The sequence below is a fragment of the Canis aureus genome, chromosome X (genome assembly GCF_053574225.1).
Source record: "Canis aureus isolate CA01 chromosome X, VMU_Caureus_v.1.0, whole genome shotgun sequence".
NCBI classification, from domain to species: Eukaryota; Metazoa; Chordata; class Mammalia; order Carnivora; family Canidae; genus Canis; species Canis aureus.
The window spans coordinates 23807320-23834439 of NC_135649.1; the positions used below are offsets into that span (position 1 = coordinate 23807320).

The 27120-nt window shown below is 38.1% G+C and overlaps 1 pseudogene; it reads right to left on the reverse strand.

The window, feature by feature from the left end:
- LOC144308819 (Y-box-binding protein 1 pseudogene) overlaps window positions 1-26865 on the reverse strand; it is a 199331-nt pseudogene extending 172466 nt beyond the window's left edge.
- Window positions 26866-27120: the final 255 nt, after the last annotated feature.

Sequence of the window (27120 nt, forward strand, 5' to 3'; positions counted from 1 at the left end):
GCAATGACATGGATGGAAGCAGAGGACATTATGCTAAGTGAAATAAATCAGTCAGAGAAAGTCATATGATTTCACTCATATGTGGAGTTTAAGAAACAAAACAGGATCATAGGGTAAGGGAGGGAAAAATAAATAAGACGAAATTAGAGAGGGAGACAAACCATAAGACACTGTTAAGTATAGGAAACAAACAGTGTTTCTGCGGGGGGGGGGCAGTGGGAGGATGGAGTAACTGGGTGATGGGCATTAAAGATGGCACTTGATGTAATGAGCACTGGGTATTATATGCAACTGATGAATCACTAAACTCTACCACTAAAACTAATAAAAAATAAGTCAACTTTCATGTCTTTGCCTCACTGCAGACAGTCTCATGGAAAAGGTGCATAATAAACCATTATTGAACCATTGAACCATTACTCAACCTTATTGAACCATAATGAACCATTACTGAATCTATCTTTGACAATGGACATGTAATCCTAATATATACAGGACTGTACTGTGTGAAGACCAGGGGGTATACAAGGATGATATTTTATTTTATTAAAATTCTTTTTGGATCTGTCATTTATTCTTTTTTTTTTTTTTTTAAGTAAGCTCTAAACTCTACGTGGGGCTTGAACTCACAACCCCAGGATCAAGAGTCACTGACTCCTACTGACTGAGACAGCCAGGCACTCCAAGGATTATCTTTTCAGTCCCTTTCTATTTAGCTTTAGGGCTCTATTTTAACAAGCCATAGAATTAGTATGTCTTAGGAAGTGCTTGAAAATTTTGATCAATTATTCTTTTGATTACCTTTCTGAAGTTTTCTGATAATAGGATAAAGGTTAAGAGTTCTCTTATGTGTTTCTGATTGGAAGGAAGGCATGGATGAAGGATAGTATTTTTTCAGTTTTGCTCACATATTGGCCTCCCTCTCAGATTTGAAGGGCTGCCCTTTTTGCTTTTATATCTGAGTTATTACCTCACTGGCTTGCAAGTAATTTTCCAATGGAAATTAAATATAATCTCCACTCTATCAGGACTTAAGGAAACAATCCTAAGAAAAAAGAGAGCTATAAACATTTGGGTCAACAAATTTCAAAGCAGATTTATACAGAGATTCCTGGGTTCTAAAGAAAGAGGAGAAGCTAGATGTGGGATTGTTGGCTGTCACTGGTGCCAGTAGAAGGTGATAAATTGGAATTAATTTCTGGAGGACATAATGAAGAAGAGAGCTGGGGACAGGGAGAAAGACTTATCTATGTCTCTGGGAGAGATTACAAAATGCCCTTGGAAGTCTGAGCACTGAGACAAATAAAGGCATGGGAGACAAAATGAGAGAAAGGAAATATACATGTTTTTTTTTTTTTTGCTAACCAGTGAGCAATGAAGGGGGAGAAATGAGAAATAAGGAAATGGAAATGTAGGGGTGGGAAAGTACCACCAAACTCCCTGATTTTAATGATGGCATCTACGTAAATTCTCCTAATTCACTTAAACAATCTCCAAGAATTGTGGCACATATATGAACCTGGGCATCCTTAAAAATATATTCATATCAAGAGGAAGGAGAGTATGGTTGACTCATGGAGACACTAATAATTTTGAATGAAATTCTATCTCATCTGGGCAACTGCTACAAACAGGCTAGGCCAATGTTTGCAAAAATGAGCTACATATGAGAATCATAAGACCCAAGACAGTCTTTGTTTTATCAGTTAGTTGCTGTGTGAGCTTGGGCATGTCACTTCTCTCTTTTGTTTTTCTCTCCGTTAAAAATGAAGCACATTAAACTTTTCCCTGTATGCTTCAAGGCTGGTTGTGAGAATCAAATTAGCTGGTAGCGAAAATTATGATTACAGCAGTTTCTGTGAGGTTACTGGGCTCATATACCAGAGATATAAGCTCTATTGCCATTATCTAGAAGTGACACTTTTTCTCCAGAAAGATACTAGAAGACCATCACAAATTCAATAGCAATGGCCTTAATCTCTTCATCTACAAACCAACAGAAACATTGCCAATGGTGTGCACAAGATTGTTCTAAATGTTAGAAATGATAAAGTCATGCATTTCCTATGGTATTTATTATAAAAGCGTTATGCAGCTCAAAGATCGGGACTGGTCTCTATGCACATTCTCTATGGTTCCAGGGTAAATAAAACAAATAAACAAACTCACTAGCCTTAAATTTGTGCTAATCCCAAAATCAAAGTCCTTACAAGTAGAGAGCACAGACTGAACTGCCAGAAGTAAAGTGGGAGGAGGTCTGGAGATGTTTACATTTTGCTGAATAAAGAAAAGATAGTTTGTCTTTTTTTTTTTCCACATACAAAAATGGTGTACTTTGGATTCAGTATCAATCTTCTGGAACTGGTTTCCTGCTTTTTGTTATCCAGATGAATCTTTGGAATTCCCATTTCAAAAGCTGCTGCCCTCCCACTAGTCCTCTGACATGGTGGTGCAGTGGAACTTATAGTCACATCAACAATTCAGAATAGTAGGGGTGACCTCAGTGGCAGTCTCTACACATTCAAACATCTCTGGAAATAGGATGGGATCTTCAGGGAAGATTTGGAGTGTCTCAATAGCTTAGGTTGGATTTTCTGAAGGAGTGAAATACCTTCCTGGGTCAGAGGGTGGTAACTGACTAATGCCTAATGTATTTCTTATGACTACAAGAGTAATAGGGTTTTGAAGTGCACATTTTTTTTTAAATTTTGTGGTAAGAACACTTAAATGTTTAAGTGAACAGTATAGTGTTGTTGACTATAAGTTTAATGTTGTACAACAGATCTCTAGAGTTTTCATCCTGCTTAAATGAAACTTCATGCCTATTGATTAGTAACTCTCTATTTCCCCCTCCTCTAGCCCTGGCAACTGCTATTCAACACTTTGATTTTGACTATTTTAGATACTTCATTTAAGTGGAATCATGCAGTATTTGTTTTTCTGTGACTGGTTTACTTTACTTAGCATAATGTCCTCAAGGTTCCTCCATGTTTCTATATTTTACAGAATTAGCTTTTTTTTTGAGGCTTAATCATATTACAATTTATGTATATACCACATTTTCTTTTTCTTAAGTTTTATGCCTTTGACAATCAAGGATTAATTCCCATCCACATAACTGTCTATAGATTTTTGAAAGTGGCAACAAGTATATAGGTACCTAACATATAGAGCTTGTTTGGTGAATCTTCATTCTCATTACATTTTCTGGACAATTGCACACAAATATGGAACATACTTTATTACTTTGGCCCAGACAGCTGGTATCAATGTGAACATCTGGAGTTCCCATCTCCTTCATGGCAAATTTCCAGATCCCTTTGAGTGTCTGAGGGGTTTGCTTCTTGAAACCTACTCCATGGATGTGCTTATGAATGTCGATGGTATGTTCTCTGGTCACTACCTCAGTGACGGCAGAATGACTTTTCTTTTTCTTTTTTTTTTAGATTTATTTATTTATTCATGAGAGAGAGAGAGAGAGAGAGAGAGGCAGAGACACAGGTAGAGGGAGAAGCAGGCTTCATGCAGGGAGCCTGATGTGGGACTTGATTCTGGGACTCCAGGATCACGCTCTAGGCTGAAGGCAGGTACTAAATCGCTGAGCCACCCAGGGATCCCAAGAATGACTTTTCTTCTTGTCACCCATCTTGCAGTAGCCATTCTGTTGGGCCTTGGTTGAAAAGCATACCACAATTTCTTTATTAATTGATCTGTCCATAGACATTTTCACATCTTGGTGATTTTGAGTAGTACCGCAATGAACATGGAAGTGCCAAAATGTCTGAGATTCTGATTTCAGTTCTTTTGGATAAATATCCAGAAATGGATTACTGGCCCATAAGGAAATTATATTTTTAATTTTATGAGAACATTCATACTATTTTACATAGCATTAGCACCAACAGTTTGTAAAGGTTTCAGTTTCTCCACATCCTTGTCAATGGTTCTTGTCTTTTCTATTTTTTATGATAGCCATCCTGATAGATGTGTGATAATATTTCATTGTAGCTTTGATTTGCATTTCCTTGCTGATTAGTAACATTGAGTATTTTTTTCATATACCTATTGGCCTTTTGATATCTTCTTTGGAGAAATATCTGTTCAAGTCCTTAGCCCATTTATAAATTGTATTATTGTTTTTTTTTTTTTTAGTTTGTTTTGCTACTGAGTTCCAGTAGTTCCTACATATTTTGAGGATTAACCCCTTATTAGATCAATGTTTTGAAAATATGTTTGCTCCTTTTCCATAAGTTGCCTTATCATTCTTTTTTTTTGTTTTGTTTTGTTTTGTTTTGTTTTGTTTTGCCTTATCATTCTGATGGTTATTTCCTTTGCTGTGCAGAAGCTTTTTAATTTAATATAATCCCATTTGTCCACTTTTTTGTTTTTGCTTGAGCTTTTTTTGTTCAATCTATGAAATCATTGCCAAGACCAAGGTCATGATGCTTTCCCCTAGGGTTTCTTCTAAGAGTTTTATAGTTTTGGGTCTTATATTTAAGTCTTTAACTCATTTTGAGTTGATTTTTCTGTCTGGGGTAAGATCAAAATCCAGTTTCATTCTTTTGCATGTGGCTGGCTATCCACTGTTTGCAATGCCATTTTTTTTAAGAGACTATCCTTTGCCCATTGTGTACTTTTGACACCTTTGTCAAAGATCAATTGATTCTATATGCGTGGACTTAACTATGGGCTCTCAATTTGTTTACATTGGGCTCTATGTCTGTTTGTATGCCAGCACAATACTGTTTTGATTACTATAGCCCTGTAATATATTTTGAAATCAGGAAATGTTATGCACCTAGCTTTGTTTTTTCTCAAGATTGATTTGGCTATTCATGGTCTTTTGTGGTTTCATGTAAGTTTTAGAATTATTTCTCCAGTTTTTTAAAAAAATGGTATTTGATAGTGATTTCATTAGATCTATATATTTCTTTGGATAGTATGGATATTTTTGACAATATTAAGCTTTCCTATCTATGATCACAGAATATCTTTCCATTTGTCTATGTCTGTAATTTATCTCATCAAAGTTTTATAATCTGAACAGGTCTATAACTGGTATGGAGTTTGAAGCAGTAATCAAAAACCCCAGTAAATAAAGCCCAGGACCAGATGGTCTTTTGGGTGAATTCTATGAAACATTTAAAGAAGAATTAATGCCAGTCCTTCTCCAAATATTGAAGAGGAAGGAATGCTTCCAAAATCATTACCCTGATACCAAAGCCAAACAAATATGCCACAAGAAAAGAAAACTATATCTCAGTATCTCTAATGAATAGAGATGCAAAAATCTTCAACAAAATACTAGCAAACCAAATCCGATAGCACATTAAAAGGATCATACACCATGACCAAATGGGATTTATCCTTGGTATGCAAGGATATTTCAACATACGACAATTAATGTGATACACATTAACAGAATAAAGAATAAAAATCACATGATTGTCTTAATAGATGCAGCAGACACATCTGACAAAATTCATCACCTGTTCATGATAAGAACTCTTAAATTAGGAATAGAAGGAAAGCATCTCAACATAATAAAGGTCATATATAACCTAAAGCCTACTGATCTATTATACTCAAAAGCAAATAGTGAAAGCTTTTTCTCTAAGATCAGGAATAAGAATAAGACAAAGATGCCCACTCTCACCACTTATATTTAAAATAGTATTGGAAGCCCTAGCCAGAGCAAGTAAACAAGAAAGAAATAAGAAGAACCCAAATAAAAATGATGAAGTAAAATTGTCCCTGTTTGCAGATACCATGGTCTTATATAAAGAAAACTCTGACTCCATTTAAAAAGAACTGTTAGAACTAATAAATTCAGTAAAGTTGAAAGATGAAAAATGAACATATAAAAATTAGTTGCATTTATATACACTAACAATAAACTATCTGGGAAGGAAATTAAGAAACAATCCCATTTACACTAGCATCAAAGAGAATAAAATACTTAATTATTTTTAATGTAGTCAAATTTATAGCTTCTGGATTGAGTTATATTTAGAATTTTTCAGCTAAATTTATAAGTGGATTATTCAAAGTTTTGTCTCAGTTTTTTGTGGTTTATTTAATATTTTAATATTTAATCCATTTGGAGATTATCCTGATATACATATTAAGTATAGTTCCAATTAACCTTGTGTAGATGTCTATTCAGTTGTCTTAGAATCACTTATTGAACAGTTTTTCCCCCATGCATTATGGCTTATTTCTAGACTTTATATTCTGCTCTAATCATCTGCTTATTTGTACCCTGGTATTATACTTTTAATTATCATAGCTTTATAATAACTTTGAATATATGATAGGTCTGTCCCTTACAGTTCTTATTTTTTTCGTTTTTTTTTCTCCTCTGGGGAATATTGTTTATTTAATTTTATATGAATTTGAGAAACTGCTTGTCTAATTTTCCCCATCAAAAAAATGCTAACTTTATTCATTCATGTTAAATTTATAAATTAGGAGAATTTGCAATTATAATGAAATTAAGTATACATATTTAAAACACCTTCTGTATGCAAGATTTTGGAATTTTATTATCTCTTTATCTCCTCTAAAATGACATTCTTTAACTATCTGTTCCATTTTCATTTTTTTTTATTTTACTTTTAGGACAATGGAGAGACAGGTCTTTGACAACTTTCCCTAATTCCTTAGTGGAACTCAGCTTATTTGGATTTTTCTCTTTTAGTGTCAGTTTTGGTAAATTATGTTTTTATAGAAAATTACTCACTTCATCCTGGCTTTTGTTTTTATTTATGTAAGTGGTCTTATAATTTTTAAAAATCTAATCTTGGGGGCCCTGGGTGGCTCAGTGTCTGAAGCATCTGCCTTCTGCTCAGGTCGTGATCTTGAGGTCCTGTATTCAAGCCCTGTGTAGAGCTCCCTGCTCAGTGGGGAGTCTGCTTCTCCTTCTCCCTCTGCACCCACCCCTGCTCATACCCTCTCTTTCTCTCTCTCTAAAATAAATAAATTCTTTAAAAAAATAAAAAATGTCTTTTAACAGTTATTTATTTAACAAACTCCAAAATTTTAGTGGTCTAATATAGTAAAAATGTCTACTTATGCAGAGCCCAATATAGGTATTTCTGATCAGTAGGCAGACTTCTGTGTGCTTTTTAAGGCCCCTGATTCCTTCCATTTTGTAGCTTTGCCATTTACTAGGGCTTCTGAGTTTTCAAATAGATCATCTGCCTCTTATTGACAGTTATGGGATGAAAAAATAGGGACACATGGGAGGATTTTGTGGGTTTGTCTCAGGTGTGCTATATATCACTTATACCCAGCATCCATTGTCCAGAACACAATCACATACTCATATTCCAGTGTAAGTAAGCCTTGGAAGTGTAGTCTAGCTTTTTGTCCATAAAGGAAAGGAAATAGATTTTGGTGAACACTTCTCAGTCTCTACCACACTGGTTTCTTTAAAAATTGAGTTTATAAAGTTTTTTGGTTTTATTTTGGTTTTATAATAATTTCTAGGAGGATATATGGGAAGATATTGACATTATGATTCCTTGATGTAATTGGAAATCTATACAACAGTGAATAAGAGAATGGACTTTGATGTAAGACAGACATGGACTCAAATTCCAGTTATACCTCCAACTAGATGATCTTAACCAAGTTGTGTAATAGAATATAGTAATGGAACTTATTTCAAAGTGTTGCTGTGAAGATTCAATGAAAAGCTTAGTGTAAAGTTATTAATTTTGGAACTGACAGTATTATTATTAGTAATAATCATAGCATCATGTTGGTAAGCAGAGCACACATTGGTCTGTGAGAAGTTAGAGGCATGAAAAGTAGACACAGTTTAGATATATATGGGTTGAGATAGGTAAGTGCCAATTCAGAAGTAGCAATTTCAGAGGGCAATGGTTTTCTATAAACCTTTATAACATTGATCAAAATAGTAAGCTGTCTTTTAACCTTCAAAGAGCTTTGGTACTCCCATGCAGTCTTGTTCAGGACTTACTTTTATGCTACAAGATCTATAAAATTTCTGGAATTGCTGCTGTTTGATGCTAGGCCATGTCTCTACCTATGGCACTCCACCAGAGCTCTCTGAGTAGTAATATTCGTAATTCAACATTTTTTTTTCTACCTGATCATATGTTAAAACCACATACTACTCAGTATCACATCATATCCCTTTCCTCCTTTAATCTCTGTATACAGAGTCACATCTCCAGTCAACCTGTCTTGGTTAGTAGCATAGCTATTTGTCTTTCTTTTTTTTAATTTTCTAAATGTTTTTTTAATAATAAATTTATTTTTTATTGGTGTTCAATTTGCCAACATACAGAATAACACCCAGGGCTCATCCTGTCAAGTGCCCCCCTCAGTGCCCACCACCCAGTCACCCTCAACCCCCACCCTCCTCCCCTTCCACCACCCCTAGTTCGTTTCCCAGAGTTAGGAGTCTTCCATGTTCTGTCTCCCTTTCTGATATTTCCTACCCATTTCTTCTCCCTTCCCTTCTATTCCCTTTCACTATTATTTATATTCCCCAAATGAATGAGATCATATAATGTTTGTCCTTCTCCGATTGACTTATTTCACTCAGCATAATACCCTCCAGGTCCATCCACGTCGAAGCAAATGGTGGGTATTTGTCTTTCTCATTGACTGTACTTTTTCTCAGAAAATATTCAGTAGACTTTCTAATTATGCATTTTTCCAGTTCTTGGAGAGGAATAATCAACTTTTTCTTGTATTTATGTATTTAGGCAAAAATTAGATTATCAGGTTCTCAGGGGCATGGACAAGTGAGCTTTTTTATATTCTATTTTCTTTGTACTCTAAAGTACCTAAAATTGATTTTTCATACAGTGGTCATTTGAGGATAAGTTGAGATATTAACTAGTCACTTCATTATATCCCTAGAATACTGCCAACTTCTTCAAAGAAAGATGTAAAAACAGTCCTTGTACTTCCTGTTCCTTCTGTAAAGTAGAGAGAGGTGATAAAAGGCCAAGAATTTGCTGGAAAGTTTCTCAAAACTGCTCACAAATCCTGTGGAAAGTGGTGCCTATTTTAGTCACATGGCTGACCAGCACTCTGAAAAGATGGATAGGAAATTTATTTGGGCTCTCTAGGACCTTGCAAATAAGCAAGTTTGTGTGTAAGTGTGAGGTCACTGTCTGGGCCAGAAACCCCAAGAAGTTGTAAGAAATGTTGAAAATTGGCTCCCATCGTAGTAAAACATATTTTGTTCTCTTTGAGTAATTCCACAAAATAGAACAATATGAGTTGGCATTTGTGTAAGTGGAAAGGGTTTGAAAGCCACAGGGAAATCAGTGATTGAGGTTAAAGCTATTACAGAAATGGTGTTTACCATGCTGTTAATTGGGTAGTGGGGAAGAAGGTAACTAGGCAGTCCAGAAAGACATGGTACTTCCAACAAAAGATAATTTGGGTTGCACTAAGCAATGTTTTTCTCTTCTGTGTTATGCAACACTTCTTACCTAATAGATTGACAAGTAGTCATCTTGGATATATTCAAGCCAGCAAAGAAGTGGAGGAGTTCTTAGAGGAGTGTCATTGTGTCCTTTGTAAACTAAGTTGGAATTTCTTACCATTGTAATTGCAGTTCAGCAGACATGTATTGAAGAAATGTTTAATCTATGCTATGCTATGTGTGAGATGATAGATATTCAAAAATGAAGGAAAGAGACATGGCCCCTGACCCTCCAAAAACAAACACACTAATGGCTGACCAGAATTTATCACACTATGAAATATGTCTCCTAAAGGGAAAGGATTTGTGGCACTGACAGGTACTGTCTCCTTTATGGACATTAATAAGCTTTCTCCTTTGTAAATAAAACTTTATAAAAGTAACAAAGGTTAAAAATTTAGAAAATACATAAAATATAATGAAAGAACTTATAATCCTAAAACTAGAGATAATTACTGTTAACATTTTTTATTTCCTTCATTTTATTTGCATGATATAATTCTTTTTTTAACAAATTTATTTTTTATTGGTGTTCAATTTACCAACATACAGAATAACACCCACTGCTCATCCCGTCAAGTGCCCCCCTCAGTGCCTGTCACCCATTCACCCCCACTCCCTGCCCTCCTCCCCTTCCACCACCCCTAGTTCGTTTCCCAGAGTTAGAAGTCTTTCATGTTCTGTCTCCCTTTCTGATATTTCCCACACATTTCTTCTCCCTTCCCTTATATTCCCCAAATGAATGAGAACATATGTTTGTCCTTCTCCAATTGACTTACTTCACTCATCATAATACCCTCCAGTTCCATCCACGTTGAAGCAAATGGTGGGTATTTGTCGTTTCTAATGGCTGAGTAATATTCCATTGTATACATAAACCACATCTTCTTTCTCCATTCATCTTTCGATGGACACCGAGGCTCCTTCCACAGTTGGGCTATTGTGGACATTGCTGCTAGAAACATTGGGGTGCAGGTGTCCCGGCATTACATTGCATCTGAATCTTTTTTTTTATTGCATCTGAATCTTTGGGGTAAATCCCAAATTTTGGGGTAATCCCCAACAGTGCAATTGCTGGGTCATAGGGCAGGTCTATTTTTAACTCTTTGAGGAACCTCCACACAGTTTTCCAGAGTGGCTGCACCAGTTCACATTCCCACCAACAGTGTAAGAGGGTTCCCTTTTCTCCGCATCCTCTCCAACATTTGTGGTTTCCTGCCTTGTTAATTTTCCCCATTCTCACTGGTGTGAGGTGGTATCTCATTGTGGTTTTGATTTGTATTTCCCTGATGCCAAGTGATGCAGAGCATTTTCTCATGTGTGTGCTGGCCATGTCTATGTCTTCCTCTGTGAGATTTCTCTTCATGTCATAATTCTATGTAAACATACACAATTGATGCACTGTATATAAACTTCCAATCCTGCATTGCCCCAGTAAGTTAGGATCTTTTCTTTTTTTAAGATTTATTTATTTATTCATGATAGAGAGAGAGAGGCAGAGACACAGGAGGAGGGAGAAGCAGGCTCCATGCTGGGAGCCCGACACGAGACTCGATCCCAGGATTCCAGGATCGCGCCCTGGGCCAAAGGCAGGCGCTAAACTGCTGAGCCACCCAGGTATCCCCAGAATCTTTTCTTTATGTCATGAAAAACACCATAAACATCACGTTAAAGGCTAAATTGCATTAAGTTGTAGACATACTTGATTTTATTCAATTGTTCTTTAATTGATAGACATTTCCAATAGTACACATTTTTCAAATGTTTGAGATGGATAAACAGTTGAGTTTGGCTGTATTAATGTGGTACTTTAAATGGCCTAATTGGGGAAGCCTGGGTGGCTCAGCGGTTTAGCACTACCTTCAGCCCAGGGTGTGATCCTGGAGATCCAGGATCCATTCCCATGTCAGGCTCCCTGCATGGAGCCTGCTTCACCCTCTGCCTGTGTCTCTGCCTCTTTCTCTGTGTGTGTGTGTTTCTCATGAATAAATAAATAAAATCTTAAAAAAATAAAAGGCCTAATTGACCTTAAAATAAGTAGAGAGGGAGAAAGGGAAGGAGGCAAAGGGTGGGGGTGGGGAGGAAGGGAGGAAGGAGGGAGAGAGAGAGAGAGAGATTGAACGAAAGAATGAGAATGAATGAAAACACCTAGATTTGGCTAAATCTGCTTCTGTGAAATAATGCCTAGGATACATGCCCCCAAGATCTCCTTTGATGGCTACCTGTCAATCAGAGAGCCTGCATTACTATATCATGACCTCAACATCAGGACCTCATTGATAGTGATGGCTGACATCAGGGGGATAGTATTTCCTTTTTGAAGTGGTTCTTAGAATTCATAGCATTTGAGAGTTCGTCTTTGAAGGGATCTGAAAAACCACAGAGTCAAAGTTAGGTATTAAGAAAGGCTGAGAATTTTAGTATGAGAGTGAGAGGGCATGGGAAGCTTAAGGAAGATCTTTCCCTTTCTATGGCTAGGAGAATAGATTACTACAGAGTTTGATGGAACATAGTCTACTAGTATGCCCTCACTTCTGACATCAACTTCAAGTTTGAGGGGTTCCCAAAACCACTCACAATGATTTGCTAAAAGGACTCACAGGACTCACTGAAAATTGTTAAAGATTATGAGTTATTACAGGGAAAGGATTGAGTTTAAAAATAATTCAGGGGAAGAGACACATGAGGCAGAGTCCAGGAAAGCTACAAATACAGAACTTCCAGTTGTTCTTTCCCATGGAGTCATTGGTAGTATTAATTTATCAGCATCAGTATGTGATAATATGCACAGAATATTGTCATCCAGGGAAGATAACCTGAGTCTCGGTGTCTAAATTTTATTAGGGCTCCATGGTTGTCTGCCCACATGATAGACCCTTAGTTTCCAGGCCCTCCAGAGGTAGAACTGATAAGACACAGAAGAACTTTAGTCTCTGTTCCCTCTTGAGGTAAAATGGACACTGCATGGCCCAAAGTCCCAGTCATAAATCACATTCTTAGTCCAGTGTCCAAGACCCCCAGGTAAACAAAGACACTCTTGTCAGGCCTGGTATTCTGGGGGTTTAGAGATTACCTCCCAGAAACCAAGGGCAAAGACCAGACCTCTTTCTGAACAAGATTACCTTCTTTATTCTACGGGTGCATTATTTAGTAGGGCCCTCCCCTTGGTGATTCTGTACCAGCATGTGGTATATACTATGATGGACACCACTGAGGAAGCTGATATTATCTTTATCTCATAGAAGGGAGATAGTGACTTAAGCACATAAAACACTGTTTTAGTGGTCTGGCATCCTAGCACTTTGCTTAGCTTATCCTGTTTTCTCTGTAGGGCTGTCCAGGACCAATCACAAGCAAGATAGGTATTTCTTATGTGTTGTGACATGAAAGACAGACAAAGAAATCCCATAACAACAAACCTTCATATGCCTAAGCCACAGATCGGAATCAAATGATCTTTTAAAGATGATCTAGTTCAGGTGTTGGCAAACTATGTCTTGGGATCAAATCTGGCTCTGCCTGCTTTTGCAAATACATTGTAATTAGAATAGCCATGCCCATTCATTTATGTATTGTTTATGGCTACTTTCATGCTATAGTGGCAGAGTTGAAAAGTTGTGATAGAGACCAGATGGCTGCAAAAATAATTAAATGTCTGGCTACAGAAAAAAGTCTGCTGACCTCTGGACAAGTTCAACTATATCATGATGCAGAAGGAGAAATTGAAGTCCAAATTGGAAAAAAAAATTATTAAGTTAGGCAAATAACTACCCTACTTTGTATTGGGCACTTTTGAAGTCACTTGAGATACATCAGTGAACAGAAAAGATAAAAAATGTAGACTAACTATACTAACAATTACACTAATATATTAATTTTAGCAATTTATAATGTCATAGAAAAAGACAAATGGATAGTAGGTTAAAGGGGAATTGGGAGTGTGAGGTGGGAAGAGTCAAAACTTTAAATAGGGTGATGAGAATAGGCTACATTGAGAAGTTGAGATTTTAGGAAAAAAACTGAAAAGGTGAAGGTGAGCCTTGGAGACACCTGGGAGAAAACATTTTCAGGCAGAGGGAACTGTTCATGCAAAGCCTGAAGCAGACATGTTCTAGCAACAGCAAGGAGGCCAGCTTGTGTTAAGTAAAGTGAGTGAGGAGGAAAATAGTAGGAGATGAAGTCAGTGAGGTAATGGAGTACTAGATGCCATTGGGCTTATAATGCCATTGGAAAACTATGAGTAAAATGAACAGATGTAGATTTTGAGCAAAGAAGTGACATTTGACTAGGATTAAGATTTTAGCTCCATTGTTGAAGATAGTTAGGGGGGTAAAAGTAAAAGATCAATGTGATGGTTGATTTTATTTGCCAATTTGACTGTGCTAAGGCATACCCAGATAGCTGGTAAAAAAAAAAAAAATATATATATATATATATTTCTGGGTTTATCTGTGAATATGCCTCAGGAAGAGATTGGCATTTGAATTAGTAGACTAAGTAAAGGTTTGCCTTATCATTGTGGTGGGCATCATCCAATCTGTTGAGAGCCTGAATAAAACAAAAGAACAGAAGAAAGGCAAGGTTGTTTTCTCTGCTTGAGCTAAGTCATTGATCTTCTGCCCTCAGACATTGGCACTCCTGACTCTCAGGCCTTCAAATTTAGTCTGAGACATACACCACTGGTGCTCTGGTTCTCAAGTCTTCAGGTTTGGACCGGAACTACACACCAGATTTCCTGGGCTTCCAGCTTACAAGATCATCCAACTTCTCAACCTCCATAATCAAGTAAGCCAATCCTTCATAGTACGCTTCCTCCTGTATATATTATATATTTCCAGTCTAGAGATGATGTTGGCTTGGACCATCTTGGTAGCAGTGGATGAGATAAGTATCAAATTCTGGATTTATTTTAAACTAAAAAAGATTTGCTAAAGGCTTGAATGCAGGTAGAAGAGAAAGAGAAGATTCCATTCTTTTGGCCTGAACAACTGGAAGGATGGAGTTGTCAAAGTCATACAGGAAGTTTGGTAGAAGAGCAAGGTCTTGAAGCCAAGCCCCTTTAACTCCTTCTGATTCTTCTCTAAATCCAAATTTGATTGTGCCTTCCTGGGGGAATGCTAATATGACTCTTTCAGACAATGGAAACTGGAACAGCAGCAATATGCAAATAATAAATGATAAGTCTCAGAGCTAAATCTTTTACAGAGTATCACTATTACCAGGTTTATCTCTCTGAGTGCAGAAAAGGGAAATTTTCCTTACTATTTAGCTCAAGTTCATTAAAAAGTCTCTCCTTGACTAGCTTTGATAAGGAGTAGAAAACAAACATAATGGCCCTGCTTGAATATCATAAGATAGTAAATATTCCAAGTGAACATAATTGTTTTTAACCTTTATGCCAGGTACAATAAATGTCAAATGGAAAGATAACCTAGCACTCTCCTGAAATAGCTTAAATAATAGGCTCCAGCTTGCTTTAATGGGAACTCACCCAGTAGATACACTCATATAACAAATGAGAAATCCCTAATGAGAGTTGCATTATTTCTATTGGCTTTTATGCTATCCTTAATTGATTGCCATCATGCACGGCTAATTAAGAGCATGATAATCTGACTGAGGTATTTTCAGCCAGTGTAATAGTGCCTGCTTTAAAACAATGACTTTTACAAACCCACATCAAGGTGGCTGGCAGGTTACTCTATAATTGGTGACTGTCCCATTAGAAAGCATGATCCCTCATTGATTAGTCTAACTTGGTACACTCCTGGGGATTTAGTGCCTCAACTGTGGACAGGAACATTGAGACCATCTTTCAATGATGCCAAATGCCCTCCATGATAATGGCCTTTTGTCCTTAGCTTACTGACTAACTTTATTGCTAAGGCCCATTTCTCTCTTTTCTTTGTATATTTTTTTTTACTTGGAGTTCGATTGCCAACATATAGCATAACACCCAGTGCTCATCCCGTCAAGTGCCCCCTTCAGTGCCCGTCACCCAGTCACCCCAACCCCCCACCCACCTCCCTTTCCATCACCCCTTGCTCGTTTCCTGGAGTTAGGAGTCTCTCATGTTCTGTCTCCCTCTCTGATATTTCCCACTCATTCTCTCCTTTCCCCTTTATTCCCTTTTACTATACTATTTTTTATATTCCCCAAATGAATGAGACCATATACTGTTTGTCCTTCTCCAATTGACTTACATCACTCATCATAATACCCTTCAGGCCCATCCACGTTGAAGCAAATGGTGGGTATTTGTCGTTTCTAATGGCTGAGTAATATTCCATTGTATACATAGACCACATATTCTTTATCCATTCATCTTTCGATGGACACCAAGGCTCCTTCCACAGTTTGACTATTGTGGACATTGGTGCTATAAACATTGAGGTGCAGGTGTCCCGGCATTTTGCTGCATCTGTATGTTTGGGGTAAATCCCCAGCAGTGCAATTGCTGGATCGTAAGGCAGTTCTATTTTTAACTCTTTGAGGAACCTCCACACAGCTTTCCAGAGTGGCTGTATCAGTTCACATTCCCACCAACAGTGCAAGAGGGTTCCCCTTTCTCCACATCCTCTCCAACATTTGTTGTTTCCTGTCTTGTTAATTTTCCCCATTCTCACTGGTGTGCGGGGGTATCTCACTTTGGTTTTGATTTGTATTTCCCTGATGATCAGTGATGCGGAGCATTTTCTCATGTGTTTATTGGCCATGTGTATGTCTTCTTTTGTGAAATTTCTGTTCATGTCTTTTGCCCATTTCATGATTGGATTGATTGTTTCTTTGCTGTTGAGTTTAATGAGTTCTTTATAGATCTTGGATACTAGCCCTTTATCTGATATGTCATTTGCAAATATCTTCTCCCATTCTCTTATCCACCCCTAACCCCATGTCATAGATTTCCATCCTGAATCTCTTTCACAGGCTTATTCTCAGAGGTTTGGTATATATTGAAAAGGTGACTGGATTTGCATTCTATTCTTAGCTTAACTATAAACTGGATATATGACCTTGAATAGGTCATTTTTATGCTATTTTCTATATATTTTTTCCTACTCAAAAGTGAAGGGTTGGAAGAGGTAAGCTTGCTTTTAGTTTTGCTGTTTAGTTATTTTGTGGCCGCATCTTTGTCAAAAACCAGTAGTGTGGTAAAGTTTTGTTAAACGCAGTTTCCATCTTCTGAGACTTTGGAAAAAGGAAAGTTACCTGACCTACATCAAGCACCTCATTTTGTGAGAATTTAAATAAATGTGAAATTAATTTAAAATACTCAAATGCAGACATGTGATCAATATTATTATGTAATAGGATTAATAATGGCCCTTGGTCAGCAAACACAGGATTCATTCCTTCCCACCTATGGGTATTTGTGTAGAGTGCCCCAAGGAATTTGTTAGGGAGTTAAACATTTACGCCTCTAATATTACACATGTCTGATTGAGGCATAAAATTATTTCCTTTAGAAACTAACTTATATAGTGGAGATGCAAGTTAAAATAGCAAAAGGATATCATTTTGCAATGATCAAATGGGAAAAAATTAAAATCTGTTAATATCAAGCATTGGTAAGTAACTCTTATCTACTCTTGTTGGGAATGTGAATTGGTATAATTTTTTTACTCAGTAAATACAAACATGTACAAGTAAATGAATGTTCATAGCAGCATCGTTTGTAAGTAGAAAACCTAGAAATAATATGAATGTACATGTAACATGTACAAATATATTGGGGAAAGTCATGCAAAGAATGAAAATGAGTAGGTCACAGCTACATATAACAACATAAATACATCTAAAAATCATGGCATTTACAAAAAAAGCATGGCATAGATTAATACAGATAGTATAATTTTTGTTTTATGATTTTAACAAAATTGACAAAATTAAATGATACATTTTTTAGGGGTATGGATTTGAGTGATAGAACTACTTTTATTTATTTTATTTATTCTTAAAAATATTTTATTTATTTATTAATGAGAGACACAGAGAGAGAGTGAGAGAGAGGCAGAGAGAGAAGCAGGCTCCATGCAGGGAGCCCGATTGGGATTGATCCTGGGAATCCAGGATCACTCCCTGCAGCAAAGGCAGACACTATACCTCTGAGCCACCCAGGGATCACAGATAGAACTACTTTTATTTATTTTTTCTTTTTTTTTACTAATAAATGTATTTTTTATTGGTGTTCAATTTGCCAACATAAAGAATAACACCTAGTGCTCATCCCGTCAAGTGCCCCCCTCAGTGCCCGTCACCCATTCACCCCCAATCCCTGCCCTCCTTCCCTTCCACCACCCCTAGTTCATTTCCAGAGATAGGAGGCTCTCATGTTCTGTCTCCCTTTCTGATATTTCCTACCCATTTCTTCTCCCTTGCCTTCTATTCCCTTTCACTATTATTTATATTCCCCAAATGAATGAGAACATATAATGTTTGTCCTTCTCTGATTGACTTATTTCACTCAGCATAATACCCTCCAGTTCCATCCACGTTGAAGCAAATGGTGGGTATTTGTCATTTCTAATGGCTGAGTAATATTCCATTGTATACATAGACCACATCTTCTTTATCCATTCATCTTTCGATGGACACCGAGGCTCCTTCCACAGTTGGGCTATTGTGGACATTGCTGCTAGAAACATCGGGATGCAGGTGTCCCGGCATTTCATTGCATCTGCATCTTTGGGGTAAATCCCAACAGTGCAATTGCTGGGTCATAGGGCAGGTCTATTTTTAACTCTTTGAGGAACCTCCACACAGTTTTCCAGAGTGGCTGCACCAGTTCACATTCCCACCAACAGTGTAAGAGGGTTCCCTTTTCTCCGCATCCTCTCCAACATTTGTGGTTTCTTGCCTTGTTAATTTTCCTCATTCTCACTGGGGTGAGGTGGTATCTCATTGTGGTTTTGATTTGTATTTCCCTGATGGCAAGTGACGCAGAGCATTTTCTCATGTGCGTGTTGGCCATGTGTATGTCTTCCTCTGTGAGATTTCTGTTCATGTCTTTTGCCCATTTCATGATTGGATTGTTTGTTTCTTTGGTGTTGAGTTTCATAAGTTCTTTATAGATCTTGGAAACTAGTCCTTTATCTGATTCGTCATTTGCAAATATCTTCTCCCATTCTGTGGGTTGTCTTGTAGTTTTGTTGACTGTATCCTTTGCTGTGCAAAAGCCTCTTATCTTGATGAAGTCCCAATAGTTCATTTTTGCTTTTGTTTCTTTTGCCTTCCTGGATATATCTTGCAAGAAGTTACTGTGACCAAGTTCAAAAAGGGTGTTGCCTGTGTTCTCCTCTAGGATTTTGATGGAATATTGTCTCCCATTTAGATCTTTCATCCATTTTGAGTTTATCTTTGTGTATGGTGCAAGAGAGTGGTGTAGTTTCATTCTTCTGCATTTGGCTGTCCAATTTTCCCAGCACCATTTATTGAAGAGACTGTCTTTCTTCCAATGGATAGTCTTTCCTCCTTTATCGAATATTAGTTGACCATAAAGTTCAGGGTCCACTTCTGGGTTCTCTATTCTGTTCCATTGATCTATGTGTCTGTTTTTGTGCCAGTACCACACTGTCTTGATGATCACAGCTTTGTAGTACAACCTGAAATCTGTTCACAATCACAGCCTGCATTGTGATGCATCCAGCTATGGTTTTCTTTTTTAAAATTCCCCTGGTTACTCGGGCTCTTTTCTGATTCCACACAAATCTTAAAATAATTTGTTCTAACTGAAGAAAGTCCATGGTATTTTGATAGGGATTGCATCAAACGTGTAAATTGCCCTGGGTAACATTGACATTTTCACAATATTAATTCTGCCAATCCATGAACATGGAATATTTTTCCATTTCTTTGTGTCTTCCTGAATTTCTTTCAGAAGTGTTCTATAGTTTTTAGGGTATAGATCCTTAACCTCTCCGGTTTGGTTTTTTCCTAGGTATCTTATGCTTTTGGGTGCAATTGTAAATGGGATTGACTCCTTAATTTCTCTTTCTTAAGTCCCATTGTTAGTGTATAGAAATGCCACTGACTTCTGGGCATTGATTTTGTATCCTGCCACACTGCCAAATTGCTGTATGAGTTCTAGAAATCTTGGGGTGGAGGCTATTGGGTTTTCTATATAGAGTATCATGTAATCGGCGAAGAGGGAAAGTTTGGCTTCTTCTTTGCCAATTTGAATGCCTTTATTTCTCTTTGTTGCCTGATTGCTGAGGCTAGGACTTCCAGTACTATGTTGAATAGCAGTGGTGAGAGTGGACATCCCTGTCTTGTTCCTGATCTTAAGGGAAAGGCTCCCAGTGTTTCCCCACTGAGAATGATATTTGCTGTGGGCTTTTCGTAGATGGCTTTTAAGATGTTGAGGAATGTTCCCTCTATCCCTACACTCTGAAGAGTTTTGATCAGGAATGGATGCTGTATTTTGTCAAATGCTTTCTCTGCATCTATTGAGAGGATCATGTGGTTCTTGGTTTTTCTCTTGCTGATATGATGAATCACATTGATTGTTTAATGAGTGTTGAACCAGCCTTCTGTCCCAGGAATAAATCCTACTTGGTCATGGTGAATAGTTTTCTTAACGTACTCTTGGATCCTATTGGCTAGTATCTTGTTGAGAATTTTTGCATTCATGTTCATCAGGGACATTGGTCTGTAATTCTCCTTTTTGGTGGGGTCTTTGCCTGGTTTTGGAATTAAGGTGATGCTGGCCTCATAGAACGAATTTGGAAGTACTCCATCTCTTTCTATCTTTCCAAACAGCTTTAGTAGAATAGGTATGGTTTCTTCTTTAAAGGTTTGATAGAATTCCCCTGGGAAGCCATCTGGCCCTGGACTTTTGTGTCTTGGGAGGTTTTTGATGACTGCTTCAATTTCCTCCCTGGTTATTGTCCTGTTCAGGTTTTCTATTTCTTCCTGTTCCAGTTTTGGTAGTTTTTGGCTTTCCAGGAATGCGTCCATTTCTCCTAGATTGCCTAATTTATTGGCGTATTCTGTTCATAATATGTTTTTAAAATTGTTTGTATTTCCTTGGTGTTGGTAGTGATCTCTCCTTTCTCATTCATGATTTTATTGAGTCTTCTCTCTCTTCTTTTCAATAAGGCTGGCTAATGGTTTATCTATCTTATTAATTCTTTCAAAGAACCAACTCCTTGTTTTGTTGATCTGTTCCACAGTTCTTCTGGTTTCGATTTCGTTGAGTTCTGCTCGAATCTTTATTAACTCTCTTCTCTGCTGGGTTTAGGATCTATTTGCTGTTTATTCTCTAGCTCCTTAGGTGTAAGGTTTGCTTTTGTATTTGAGTTCTTTCCAGTTTTTGGATGGATGCTTGTATTGCGATGTATTTCCCCCTCAGGACTGCTTTTGCTGTATCCCAAAGATTTTCAACGGTTGTGTCTTCATTCTGATTAGTTTCCATGAATCTTTTTAATTCTTCTCTAATTTCCTGGTTGACCCTTTCATCTTTTAGAAGGATGGTCCTTAACCTCCACGTGTTTGAGGTCCTTCCAAACTTCTTGTTGTGATTTAGTTCTAATTTCAAGGCATTATGGTCTGAGAATATGCAGGGGACGTTCCCAATGTTTTGGTATCAGTTCAGACCCGATTTGTGACCCAGTATGTGGTCTATTCTGGAGAAAGTTCCATGTGCACTTGAGAAGAATGTGTATTCAGTTGAGTTTGGATGCAAAGTTCTGTAGATATCTGTGAAATCCATCTGGTCCAGTGTATCATTTAAAGCTCTCATTTCTTTGGAGATGTTGTGTTTAGAAGACCTACCGCGTGTAGAAAGCAAGCTCTGGAGCCCTGGAGTCCTCTCCCGCAGTAAATACCGCAGCTTTCAGTCCGCAGGGCCTGGATACTCCGGGGGCGGGGCCGCTGATCTACTCAGCTCGGGGCAGGAGCGTCCTCGCTGTCCTGGGCCCTCCCGGCCTCTGCCTGTCCCCGGGGGAGGCCGGATCCTGGGCTGTGTCCCCGGCGTCCTGTGCTCCCAGGCCTGGGCTGTTGGATTCGCGCTCCCGGCCAAGCAGCCCCCTCCGCGGAGCCGCCGCCCCAGCCCCTCCGAGCTGCTCCCAGGTCAAGCCCTGCGCGCGCTGCAGCCCTTAGGGAGCTCGGCACACTCTCCCAGGGAGCAGGTGTCTGTTGTCCCAGGGAGCCTGAGGGCATCCCCGCCATCCTGGGGTCCTGATCTAACTCCTGCGTCTCCGGGACGGGGCTCTCCTGTCCTGGGGACACTCGCCCCAGCCTCAGCCCGGCTCCTCGCGGGGCCCCTCCCCCTTGGAGGCCTTTTGTTTCTTTATTTCTTTTTTCCCGTCTTCCTACCTTGATAGAAGCGCGAACTCTTCTCACTGTAGCGTTTCAGCTGGTCTCTCTTTAAATCTCAGGCCGAATTCGTAGATTTTCAGGATGATTTGAATGTTATCTAGGTAATTTGGTGTGGACAGGTGACTTGGGGACCCTACTCTCCCGCCATCTTGCCCCTCCCCTAGAACTACTTTTAAAAAGTGAGAGAATGATTAACAAAATACGTGGGATAGTAAAAGATTTACTCTTAAATTTACTCTGTAAATCTCTGGTGAAAGGATGGAGAGGCAATTAGAACAAACAAAGAGGAGGTTTCAAATATTGGCAATGTGCTCTTTAATTTTAGAAATTTAGAAACTATTATAAAAGCAGTGCATGGTTGTCATAAACTCTGGAACAATACAGAAGAATATAAGATCAGGAAAGTGCTTTCCCTTTTCTACTTCTCTACAATTCCATTTAAGAGATGAAAAGATCACTGTCAATAATTTGGGATATATCCTTCTAGATCAGTGGTTCTCAGTGGGGTCCCTGGACCAGCACCGTGTGCATCACCTGGGAACTTGTTAGAAATGCAAATTATCTGGCCACATTTCAGAATTACTGATTTAGAAACTAGAGGTATGGCTATGTTATTTGTGTTTTAACAAGTCTCTGGGTGGTTATCAACCCTGGTTGAATAATAATAGAAGCTCCAGAGGAACTATGAAAAGAAATGCCAGTGCCCAGGTCTTACCTCCAGACATTTTTAAAAGCTCCTGCAGTAATTATAATGTGTTGACAGGGTTGAGTCATTGGTTTAGGCTTTCTATATACATATATATACATGTTCATATCCAAAACATATACACAATATTATATTGTATTAGTGAAAAATATAAGATATAGATTTTTCATATATATATATATATATGACAGTATCTACTGCATCTTTCAGTTTTCAGTAATATTATTCAACAAATATAAATCAATTTTCCTTTTTAGAGCAGTGGTTCTTAACAAGGGATGATTTTGCCCCATAGGGGACATTTGACAATATCTGGAGCCTGTTTTGGTTGCTACTAGCATCTGGTGACAAAAGGCTGGGGATACTGCTAAATATCTTACAGTGGAAGTGGACAGGAAAGGTCCCCACAGTGAATTATCTGGCTCCAAATGTCAACAGTGCTGAGGTTGAGAAATGCTGTTTTAGAGGGACACATAGTGTTTGATTCTAAGACAGTATTAGATTTCATTCAATCTATTCAGTGTGCTTTGCTGACTTCATGTAATACCCACAGGCTCTGAAGAGCTTGAGAGGATGTGAGTTATATGGGTATGGCTTGTCTCTACATACTTTCTCAAAACTCAGTAAAGTAATGTGCATCATTTTTGCTTCTTTTGTGTTGCTGTTATAATCAACACATTTCTGAGTGTGTTAAAAGTATTGAAGAAAATCCTGTTGAATAGAATTGAATCATCTGCAATCCCCACAATATAGTGAAATTCTATGGTATTTGTCTCTGGTTTCTCTTAAGTCCTAGAAATGAAAGCTGAGTGAAATTCTTTCTGTCAATAACAAATGGAATTAACTATAGACTCTCGGGTGTATTGTAGAGTGAATGATTAAAAATCATCGGCAAATAGTAAGCTGTCTGCTGTGACCTTTCAGCTTTTGGTATTTTGACTGACGGTCCCCTCTTTACAGTTTAGTGAAGTTGTAAACAGAGAGACATGAGACCCACTTATGGGCCAGGCAGTCAAATACCGAATATGAAAAGGTCAGCATCAAACTCTGCTTGCTGATATGACTCAGTCTGGCATGGAATTGGGTGGGCCTGTGACACTGTGAATTTGAGCTGTTGATTTAAAGGGAAACAAATATCTGTAGCAAACGGAATGAGAAAATCTTCAATTTGAATTGTATTGGAAGATTGGAAAGAGCTCTGGCTAAAACTTAGGCCTGGTTAAGGCCATGTATATTTCAAGTAGAAAATGCCATGGACCTTTGACTTTTGAAGACTCTGTCTGGAGTGGTGGTGGTGGTGTCTGCTTCTCAATTTTTCTAAGAAGACTTTTTATGGTACCTTGCAGATACTTAACTCTTTCTTGCTCTGGTAACAGGGCTTTCTCTATACCATGCTATTAAATGTAGAGCCCTTGGTTAACTTTTCCAGACTTTGCTCTCTTTTTTCTCCTTTACATGTCTCTCATTTTCATCTTTTCACCTTTGTATTCATTATTTTCTTTTTCCTACATTCTTTATTTCTTTATTTATATTTTTGCTTATTTATTTTTATTTAATTTTATTTTTTATTATTTTTATTGGAGTTCAATTTGCCCACATATACCATAACACCCAGTGCTCATCCCGCCAAGTGCCCCCTCAGTGCCCATCACCCAGTCACCCCCACCTCCCACCCACCACCCTTTCCACCACCTCTTGTTCATTTCCCAGAGTTAGGAGTCTCTCATGTTCTGTCTCCCTTTCTGATATTTCCCACTCATCTTTTCTCCTTTCCCCTTTATTCCCTTTCACTATTTTTATATTCCCCAAATGAATGAGACTGTATAATGTTTGTCCTTCTCTGATTGACTTATTTCACTCAGCATAATACCCTCCAGTTCCATCCACGTCAAAGCAAATGCGTATTTGTTGTTTCTAATGGCTAATATTCCATTGTATACATAGACCACAGCTTCTTTATCCATTCATCTTTCGATGGATACTGAGGCTCCTTCCACAGTTGGGCTATTGTGGACATTGCTGCTATAAACATCAGGGTGCAGGTGTTCCGGCGTTTCACTGCCTCTGTACGTTTGGGGTAAATCCCCAGCAGTGCAATTGCTGGGTCGTAGGGCACATCTATTTTTACTCTTTGAGGAACCTCCACACAGTTTTCCAGAGTGGCTGCACCAGTTCACATTCCCACCAACAGTGCAAGAGGGTTCACCTTTCTCCACATCCTCTCCAACATTTGTTGTTTCCTGTCTTATTAATTTTCCCCATTCTCACTGGTGTGAGGTGGTATCTCATTGTGGTTTTGATTTGTATTTCCCTGATAGCAAGGGATGAAGAGCATTTTCTCATGTGCATGTTGGCCATGTCTATGTCTTCCTCTGTGAGATTTCTGTTCATGTCTTTTGCCCGTTTGATGATTGGATTGTTTGTTTCTTTGCTGTTAATTTTAATAAGTTCTTTATAAATCTTGCATACTAGCCCTTTCTCTGATATGTCATTTGCAATTATCTTCTCCCATTCTATAGGTTCTCTGTTTGGTTGACTGTTTCTTTTACTGTCCAGAAGCTTTTTATCTTGATTAAGTCCCAATAATTCTTTTTTGCTTTTGTTTCCCTTGCCTTTATAGATGTATGTTGCAAGAAGTTGCTGTGGCCAAGTTCAAAAAGAGTGTTGCCTGTGTTCTCCTCTAGGATTTTGATGGATTCTGTCTCACCTTTAGATCTCTCATCCATTTTGAGCTTATCTTTGTGTATGGTGTAAGAGAATGGTCTAGTTTCATTCTTCTGCATGTGGCTGTCCAATTTTCTCAGCACCATTTGTTGATGAGACTGTTCTTTTTCCAGTGGATAGTCTTTCCTGCTTTGTTGAATATTAGTTGACCATAGAGATGAGGGCACAATTCTAGATTCTCTATTCTGTTCCATTGATCTATGTGTCTGTTTTTGTGCCAGTACCACACTGTCTTGATGACCACAGCTTTGTAGTACAACCTGAAATCTGGCATTGTGACTCCCACCCCCCAGGTCTGGTTTTCTTTTTTAATATTCCCGGGACTGGGTATTCGGGGTCTTTTCTGATTCCACACAAATCTTATGATTATTTGTTCCAACTCTGTGAAGGAAGTCCATGTTATTTTGATAGGGATTGCATTAAGTGTGTAAATTGCCCTGGGTAGCATTGACATTTTCACAATAATAATTCTTCCTATCCATGAGCATGGGATATTTTTCCATCTCTTTGTGTCTTCCTCAGTGTCTTTCAGAAGTGTTCTGTAGTTTTTAGGATATAGATGCTTTACCTCTTTGGTTAGGTTTATTCCTAGGTATCTTCTGCTTTTGGGTAATTGTAAATGGGATTGACTCCTTAATTTCTCATTCTTCAGTCTCATTGTTAGTATATAGAAGTGCCTCTGATTTCTGGGGATTGATTTTGTATCCTGCCATACTGCCAAATTGCTGTGTGAGTTCTAGCAATCTTGGGGTGGAGTCTTTTGGGATTTCTACATACAGTATGTCATCTGCAAAGATGGAGAGTTTGACTTCTTCTTTGCCAATTTGAATGCCTTGTACTTCTTTTTGTTGTCTGATTGCTGAGGCTAGGACTTCTAGTACTATGTTGAATAGCAGTGGTGAGAGTGGATATCCCTGTCTTGTTCCTGATCTTAGGGGAAAGGCTCCCAGTGTTTCCCCATTGAGGATGATATTTGCTGTGGGCTTTTTGAGATGGCTTTTAAGATGCTGAGGAATGTTCCCTCTATCCCTACACTCTGAAGAGTTTTGATCAGGAATGGATGCTGTATTTTGTCGAATGCTTTCTCTGCATCTATTGAGAGTTTCATAGGGTTCTTGTTTTCCCTCTTGTTGATATGATCTATCACATTTATTGCTTTATGAGTTTTGAAACAGCCTTGCATCCCAGGGATAAATACCACTTGGTCATGGCCAGTAATCTACTAAAAGTACTGTTGGATCCTATTGGCTAGTATCTTGTTGAGAATGTTTACATCTGTGTTCATTAGGGATATTGGTCTATATATCTTCTTTTTTCGTGGGGTTTTGGTCTGGTTTTGAAATTAAAATGATGCCTGCCTCATAGAATGAGTTTGGAAGTATTCCATCTCTTTGTTTCTTTTGGAACAGCTTTAGTAGAATCGGGGTTGTTTCTTATTGAACGTTTGGTAGAATTAACCTGGGAAGCCATCTGACCCTGGAGTTTTGTGTCTTGCGAGGTTTGGGATGACTGCTTCAATTTCCTCCCAGGTTATCAGGCTGTTTAGGTTTTCTATTTCTTCCTGTTCCAGTGTTGGTGGTTTGCGGTATTCCAGAAATGCGTCTATTTCTTCTGGATTGCCTAATTTATGGGCGTAGCTCTTCATAATACGTTTTAAAAATTGTTTGTATTTCCTTGGTTTTGGTGGTGATCTCTCCCTTTTCATTTGTGATTTTATCAATTAGAGTCTTTTCTCTTTGTTTTTAATAAGGCTGGCTAATGGTTTATCTATCTTATTAATTCTTTCAAAGAACCAACTCCTGGTTTTGTTAATCTGTTCCATAGTTCTTCTGGTCTCTATTTCATTGAGTTCTGTTCGAATCTTTATTAATTCTCTTCTTCTGCTGGGTATAGGATCTAT